This window comes from Acartia tonsa, chromosome 13 (assembly GCF_053477335.1).
Source record: "Acartia tonsa isolate MP-2025a chromosome 13, ASM5347733v1, whole genome shotgun sequence".
NCBI classification, from domain to species: Eukaryota; Metazoa; Arthropoda; class Copepoda; order Calanoida; family Acartiidae; genus Acartia; species Acartia tonsa.
This window is the reverse complement of record NC_137272.1, coordinates 45,728,716-45,737,002: the sequence shown is the minus strand read 5'-3', so window position 1 is coordinate 45,737,002 and position 8,287 is coordinate 45,728,716. Positions and strand designations below refer to the sequence as shown.

Sequence of the window (8,287 nt, the reverse complement as noted above, 5' to 3'; positions counted from 1 at the left end):
TACCTCAAAATCATCAAATTATATCTCTAAAAAACCTTCCCAGGACTAATGTGAAGCTTTCTTATGATGAAGAACTGAATTGGTTCAGGAGATAATTAAATCTTAATAAAAAAATGTTATTAAATAATTTTAAACAGGAAAGGTATATAGAAATTAGAGGTGCTTCCCCTCAAATTATCTTTTGTGGGGCGCCTAGTTTTTGGTATGTATATCCCCTGTAGGGGTCTTAACCCTGCGGGGCATTAAATTTGCTGGGCTACCCAGTACCCAATATAACCTGACCTAACCTAATCTATAGTAATAAACAAATGTTATATTTCAGTGAGTTTTGTTCACTATAAGCTTTACAAATCTGCATTTGTACCTAGAATTTTAAAAATTAGCCAAAGACAATTAATTTTGCATTAGTTCCAGTACCCAGTAAAGGACAACTAAAATAATGATTTTTAGATAAAAAATCTATATCCCCAGTTTTTCCTCAGTAAAAATAAAACTTTTCAGGTTTTAAAACTAGAATCCAGCTCTCCTTACAATGTTTATGTTCTTGAATGTGATGATAGCCAGCAGAATGTTTTGACAGAAAATGACTGGACAGGTAACTTAAATCTATCTATCAACTCTCCTTCTTACAGCTTCAACCATAGAGGAATTTTTGAGGGGCTTGAGATGAAGGGTGAGGGGGGGGGGGAGGTGGGTATAATTTTCTTCTCCAGATAAATAGGTTGTTGGTACTCTCTCCCAAAATAGTTATTAATTTTTAATTTTAAGTTATATGGGAAATCCTTATTTAAATTTAAATTTTAAGTTTGTTGGAGGGGGAGGGGGGGTGGTGACAACCCTTTCTGCCAGCTTAACTCAATAATATTTGCTAATAAACAGGAAGTCAACCTCCCAGCTCCTGGACTCTTGATTTTACCTGTTCTGATGGGGTGAAACCATCTGATACTCTAGATTTGACAAGACATAAAAGATACTTAATGGATATTTTACCAGGTAAAACTTATTTTGAAAGGGGAAAAAAGTTTAAATGAATTTAAAAATGTTACTTTGAATATCACTTTAAAGTGAAATAAAAAATTGCAGATATATGCAAAGATATATTTAAAGGGTATGCAAAAAAAAATGCGGACATTTTTAAAATTTTGATTGCGCGGCTTGTGTTAATAGTAGTAAAACGTTATGCATACCATTAGAACCGCTATGAAGTCAATTTTTTGGAAATATAAAAACGATTCCTGTGCTACATATAATTTATGAGCTATGTGGTAGAATGTCACAACTGCCTTAAAACTTGACTTGCGAGTAAATCATTAAAGATTAAAGTATATAAAAAAATATGTACGTTTTTAAAATTTAAATTGCGTAAATAGTAGAAAAACGTTATGCATACCATTAGAACCGCTATGAAGTCTATTTTATGGAAATATAAAAACCATTACTGTGCTACTTATAGTTTAGGAGCTACGTAGTAAAATGTCCCAACTGACTTTAAAAACTTGACTTGCGAGTAAATCATCAAAGATAAAAAAAGTGTGTGCAAAAATGCGGACATTTTTAAAATTCAAACTGCTCGGCTTGTGTGAATAGTAGAAAAATGCTATGCATATCGTTAAAACCGTCATAAGCTCTATTTTTTGGAAATACAAATAAGATTTTTGTGCTATTTTTAGTTTAGGAGCTGTATTGATAAATATGAGAAAAGTGGAAAAATTTAATCTTTAATGATTTACTCGCAAGTCAAGTTTTAAGTCAGTTGGGACATTCTACCACATAGCTTATAAATTATACGTAGCACAGGAATCGTTTTTATATTTCCAAAAAAATTACTTCATAGAGGTTCTAATGGTATGCATAACGTTTTTCTACTATTAACACAAGCTGAGCAATTAGAATTTTAAAAATGTACGTATTTTTATTTGCATACCCTTTAATTTAATCTTTAATGATTTACTCGTAAGTCAAGTTTTAAGCCAGTTGGGACATTTTACCACATAGCTCCTAAACTATACGTAGCACAGGAATCGTTTTTATATATCCAAAAAATAGACTTTATAGCGGTTCTAATGGTATGCATAACGTTTTTCTACTATTAACACAAGCCGCGCAATCTAAATTTTAAAATGTCCGAATTGTTTTTGCACACCCTTTATCTTGTGCTTCTAGAAATTATATTTTTTTAGCTTGTCCAGAAGGATGGCATGATTTTGATGGACATCAATGTCTTCACATGACCAACAAAAAAAGTAAAAAAGTAAGTTTTTGGCATCTTTTTTTTTTTTGTTGGGGGGAAATTTTTTTTATTCTCCTTTGGCCGCCCCTGCTTTAAAATGCTAAAATTATTATGATTTTATTCAAGAAATAGATATAATACATAAAGGATCAAACTGATCTCATAATATGTAAAAATTTTAAAAGGAAATTTTAACAAACACTTTGTATATGCAAATAAAATGAAAAAATAACTGCCCGTTCTCACCAAAATCTGCACACTTTCTGACCAAAAATGTGGGCGGGTTCGTCCTCCAATCTTTTTCTATTGGATGATTTAGAGTGTATCTCTAGATTAAGGTTGGCCAGATACCAGATATATAGCTAAATTCTAATGCCGGATATCCGGTATCTGGCAAATTACCAAATATCCGGCTGGATAACCGGATATCCTGAATTAAAAATCAGCCGGATATCCAGTATCCAGATAATTCCAATATCCGGTATCCGGCCAGATATCCGGCCCAACCAGATATCTGGCCCAACCCTACATTAGACTATCTCTATTGTTTAGGGCAAAGATGAAGACCAGATCAAAGAATGTAAAGAAATACGGCACAGCAGACCTGGCTTCATAGAAAGTGATGCCAAGATTGATTTTCTACTGACTATTGCACCACTGGCAAATTTTGAGGGTTGCTTTGAATATGTAAATATTATTGTTAGTTGGAAATTTAAATAAAGTAAATTTTCTTTTTGATTTTCCTATAGATACAGTAAGACCTATTTTTTAGCCTTTGCAGCCCATATTTCTAAATGAATTGTTAAAAAATGCAAATGTCCTCGTTCTTTGTATTTATTTCTGAAGGATTTTAAGGCCAAAGTCTGGAAAAAAGTGCTTTATTATTAGTATAGTACATTTTTTCAACCAATTAAAAAACAAATTAAAAAGAAGAGCAAGTTTACAAAATATATGTTAGTTTTACATATAAAAAAATTCCTTTTGAAATTTTGAATGCTTTTTTTCTTTTAACCATTTACCCACAAACCTTATAATATCTCCTACTTCTTAAAATAAAGAGTATTTGATTTCTTTTTATGTATACTTTTAATCTGCTACTATTTTTATAGGATTTCTTTTTGTTAGGGTGTTACACAATACACATATACACTATTCGAAAATGCCTTTTATAACAAGTGAAAAAGTATTTTAAGCATGACATTTTTTTTAGGAAACTACTTTTCCTCAAATACATTTTCAAAACTTTAGCTCTAAAAATTTCTGCTATTAATTGACATAAAACATATTTTTATATCTTCTTATGTGGATATCTATAGAGAACAAGGACATATGCATCTTTTAATAATTAATTGAGAAATATGGGCTGTGCAGATGCTAAAAAATACTTTTTGGTGAGTCTTACTGTACATTTTATCTCTTTTTTTTCTAGTATCCTGGAATTGAGAATGAATATTATTGGGCTGAGGGCATGGGAGTAATAGCAAGTTGTGGTGGTAATTGATTAATATTATCAACAAGGATGACAACATATGTATGTAGCAAAGCACAAAAACCTGGTTGGGAATATGGCCAAAGAGTTTTAAAGAGCATTTGTTAAAAATATACTGGAGAAGAAAACTTTTTATCATGACTGATAAACTTATGGACAATTTAAATTACATACTGGATGTTCATTGCATAGGAAATATTCACAAAAAAAAATTAGCCATCTATCCTGAATAACAACTGAGAAAATTATATTTCCCTGTAAACACACTGACAGACTAACTGATGGCTTTTAAAAAATGAATAGAACAATTATATTCGGCAAATAACCAGATATCCGGCAAAATAAATCAGCCGGATATATACAGTATTAGGATAGTTTTATTATCCGGTATCCAGCCGGATATCTGGCCCAACCCTAATTTTATATTTTGTATTTCATTCAAGATACACCCAAATGGAAAGGGTTTGGTAAGCCTATAAGTTGGCTTGGATTATACTACAACAAATCAGGTATCTTGGATTATACTACAACAAATCAGGTATCTTGGATTATACTACAACAAATCAGGTACCTTGGATTATACTACAACAAATCAGGTACCTTGGATTATACTACAACAAATCAGGTATCTTGGATTATACTACAACAAATCAGGTACCTTGGATTATACTACAACAAATCAGGTAGCTTGGATTATACTACAACAAATCAGGTAGCTTGGATTCATCATCATCATTGCCTTTTAGTTCTCGGCAGAACGTAGGCCATGCACAATGGTTCTCCAATCTTCCTTTTTTTGGGCCCGTTTTGAGGCATTGCTGAAAGATGGAATTTTCTTTTCTTTCAGTTCACTTAAGAGTTCCCTCCTCCAGGTTGTTTTTGGTCTACCTGGTTTCCTCTTTCCTACGTGGGGGTTCCAGGTCAAGACTTGATTGGTTATATCATCATGCCCTTTCCTTAGAGTGTGCCCCAGCCATCTCCATTTTCTCTGTTTTATTGTCAGTTTAATGTCTGACATATCACTGCGCTCTAGAAGCTTAGCATTTGTGATCTTATTTGGCCAAAAGATCTTGTGGATTCTCCTTAGACATTTATTGACATATGTCTGTAGCTTGGAGACCACTGCTGTGTTTAGGAACCAAGTTTCAGCCCCATACAGCAAAACAGAGAGAACATTTGACTTGAACAGTCTTAACTTGGTCTTTATGGAGATGTTGTTGGAATTCCAAATTTTGTTCAGGCTGGCAAAGGCTGTCCTAGATTTGTTAATTCTAGCTTTAACATCTGTTAAAGTGCCTCCAGCTTCATCAATTTTACTTCCAAGATACTCAAAACAATTTACATCCTCAAGAATTTGGTCTCCAATAGTAATTGGTTCTTGGGAATTTGCATTTAATCTGAGTATTTTGGTTTTAGGAACATTTATTTCTAGTCCAATTTTCTTGGAGGTTTCAGCTATCCTGTTAGTCCTTCTTTGCATTTGACTTCTATTGCTTGTTAACAAAGCGATATCATCAGCAAAGTCCAGATCTCCTAAATATTTGGGATTGCCAAATAGCTCCCAGCGAATGCCATCATTACTTTCACAGTTCTTCATGATCCAGTCAATGGCAAGGAGGAAAAGGAAGGGAGAAAGAAGGCATCCTTGTCTGACGCCTGTTACAATCTCAAAAAAGGTTGATAGTTTACCTTTATACATTACATTTCCACCTCCTTTATGATAGATAGCTTTAATGATATTGATTATCTTTTCTGGAATGCCATAGTGTCGGCAGATTTTCCAGAGAGATCTTCTGTCTAAAGAATCAAATGCTTTTTTGTAGTCAATGAAGTTTACAAAAAGCTCAGAGTTCCATTCCTTGGATTGCTCTATGATGATTCTTAGAGAGGTTATCTGATCAATAGTGGAACGGTTTGGTCTAAATCCAGCCTGATTAGGTCTTAGCTTTTCATTAACCTTCTTCTTTATTCTATTAAGAAGAATCTTACTAAGGATACGGCCAGGTACTGAAAGGAGCATTATCCCTCTGTAGTTTCCACATTGGGTCAAGTCTCCTTTTTTGGCTAGTATTGAGATATGTCCATTCTTCCAGTCCTCTGGGCATAACTCATCATTCCATATCTTTGTGATCAGAGGTAGGAATGCCTCAGCAGATGTATCTAGGTCTGCTTTTATGACCTCAGCTGGGATGTTATCAGGTCCAGCGGCCTTGTTATTTTTCAAACTTTTAATGGCCTCCTTGATTTCCAATAGATTTGGCGCTCGACAGTCAATGTCAAGTGCATCTGAGGGTGGAATCTCAGTTTCTTCCTCTGGAACTGGAAGATTCAGCAGTTCAGTGAAGTGCTCTGCCCATCTATTTAGAATATCTTCATCAGTTTTAAGGAGTGAACCATCCTTGTCCCTGATGTGTGATCCTGATTTGTGTACTTTACCTGCAATGCTCTGAGTAATCTCATAGACATCTTTCATTCTATTTTGATTAGCAGCAAAATAAATCAGCCGGATATATACAGTATTAGGATAGTTTTATTATCCGGTATCCAGCCGGATATCTGGCCCAACCCTAATTTTATATTTTGTATTTCATTCAAGATACACCCAAATGGAAAGGGTTTGGTAAGCCTATAAGTTGGCTTGGATTATACTACAACAAATCAGGTAGCTTGGATTATACTACAACAAATCAGGTATCTTGGATTATACTACAACAAATCAGGTACCTTGGATTATACTACAACAAATCAGGTACCTTGGATTATACTACAACAAATCAGGTAGCTTGGATTATACTACAACAAATCAGGTATCTTGGATTATACTACAACAAATAAGGTACCTTGGATTATACTACAACAAATCAGGTATCTTGGATTATACTACAACAAATCAGGTACCTTGGATTATACTACAACAAATCAGGTACCTTGGATTATACTACAACAAATCAGGTAGCTTGGATTATACTACAACAAATCAGGTATCTTGGATTATACTACAACAAATCAGGTACCTTGGATTATACTACAACAAATCAGGTATCTTGGATTATACTACAACAAATCAGGTATCTTGGATTATACTACAACAAATCAGGTATCTTGGATTATACTACAACAAATCAGGTAGCTTGGATTATACTACAACAAATCAGGTAGCTTGGATTATACTACAACAAATCAGGTATAATATATCAAAACATCACATTTAAATTTGATATCTTAAGAAGCTTTCAGATCATTATAATCTTTAAAATAATAATTTAACCTGCTTACCCTTTTTTTTCTTTATTGGCTTTGGGTTTTTACATCAGTTTTGTCAGGGATATGTGGGTAAAATTAAGGAAAAGTTTTTTGATCTTGGAAAGAAACTAAGTTGTGGGTTTTGTTGTATTTTCACAGTAGCTTTTCTCCTATTTCTAGCCCCTGCGGGTATGTTTTATAACCTTGCGGGACAATTATTAAGATTTACTTAATGTTATATATTTAAGTTGCAGACAAGTTTAAGTTTTTACTCTTAATTACTCTTTAATTACTCTCAATTATTATGGAAGAGTAAAGAGAACATGTATTAAAGACAGTTGCAATTGAGAGTCCTTACACAGAACACTATCTGGTTTGGGGTCGAGTCTTATTAGACCAATTCAGCTATTTACAGACATCCTACTACTTTAACGAGTTTGCACAGGCAGATATTCCACCCCTTCAAAGTGCATAGTTAATTAATACATTTGTATTAATTAAACAGACAGCCATCCTACTGCTTTGGTGTCCTGACATACAAACAGACATCCCTCTACTTCAGAACTTTCCAGCTTAAATAATCAATAGTTTGAATTATTAATATATTTAACCATATAACCATTGCTAAATAAAGTATACATATTTAATCTTATTTACCCAAAAACTGCATTTAATCCAATATAAATAAATACTTAAAAAACTGTTTGTATTTTGAATTAAATATCGAATCTACTCTATCATTAACTTATGCAAGTCTGTCTACATCTCATTTGGCGCAGTCTAATTGTGCTACGTGTTATTTAGACCTGCTGCAGAGTTAAAGGTGGGGGAAGTGGTGTTTAATTTGAATTCGATCACTTTTTAAGATTGTTTATCTCGGATTTTTCACAGTTTTGTTATATCTTTTATATTTATAACTTGATTTAAATTTTAGGTTTCTGTGGAATTTCACTCTTTAACTTTTCTGATCTAAATTTCACGGCGAATCTAGTTCTAGTGCTCGGATATGGCTGATGAAAAAGGAGAGCGGGGCAAAGGTGAAGGCAAGCGTGGACGGCGGCCTAAGCGGCCTCGGGAGGCTGAAAGTCAGGATGATGATGGAACTCCCGACAATTGGGAGGAGGATGATGATGCGGTTGATGATGTAGAGAATCCATGGATGATTGGCAGAGATGAAGAGATTGAGAGAATGAGACAAAGAATTACAAGAGCAGTTCAGAGAAGAAATCAACTGACGTCCGACATAAGAGCAGCAACAACTAGAAGAGAAAAAGAAAGAATAGAATTAGCAAGACAGCCAGTGAGAGAAGAACTTAAAGAAGCCA

General features: G+C 33.8%; 1 long non-coding RNA gene across 1 annotated transcript; it reads left to right on the top strand.

Annotated features, from left to right (window-relative positions):
• The first annotated feature begins 887 nt into the window (after window positions 1-887).
• On the top strand, window positions 888-3,731 carry LOC145335342 (uncharacterized). Its single transcript, XR_013885190.1, has 4 exons — window positions 888-993; window positions 2,181-2,251; window positions 2,783-2,917; window positions 3,660-3,731. It is a non-coding gene; the product is annotated as an uncharacterized LOC145335342 (long non-coding RNA).
• Window positions 3,732-8,287: the final 4,556 nt, after the last annotated feature.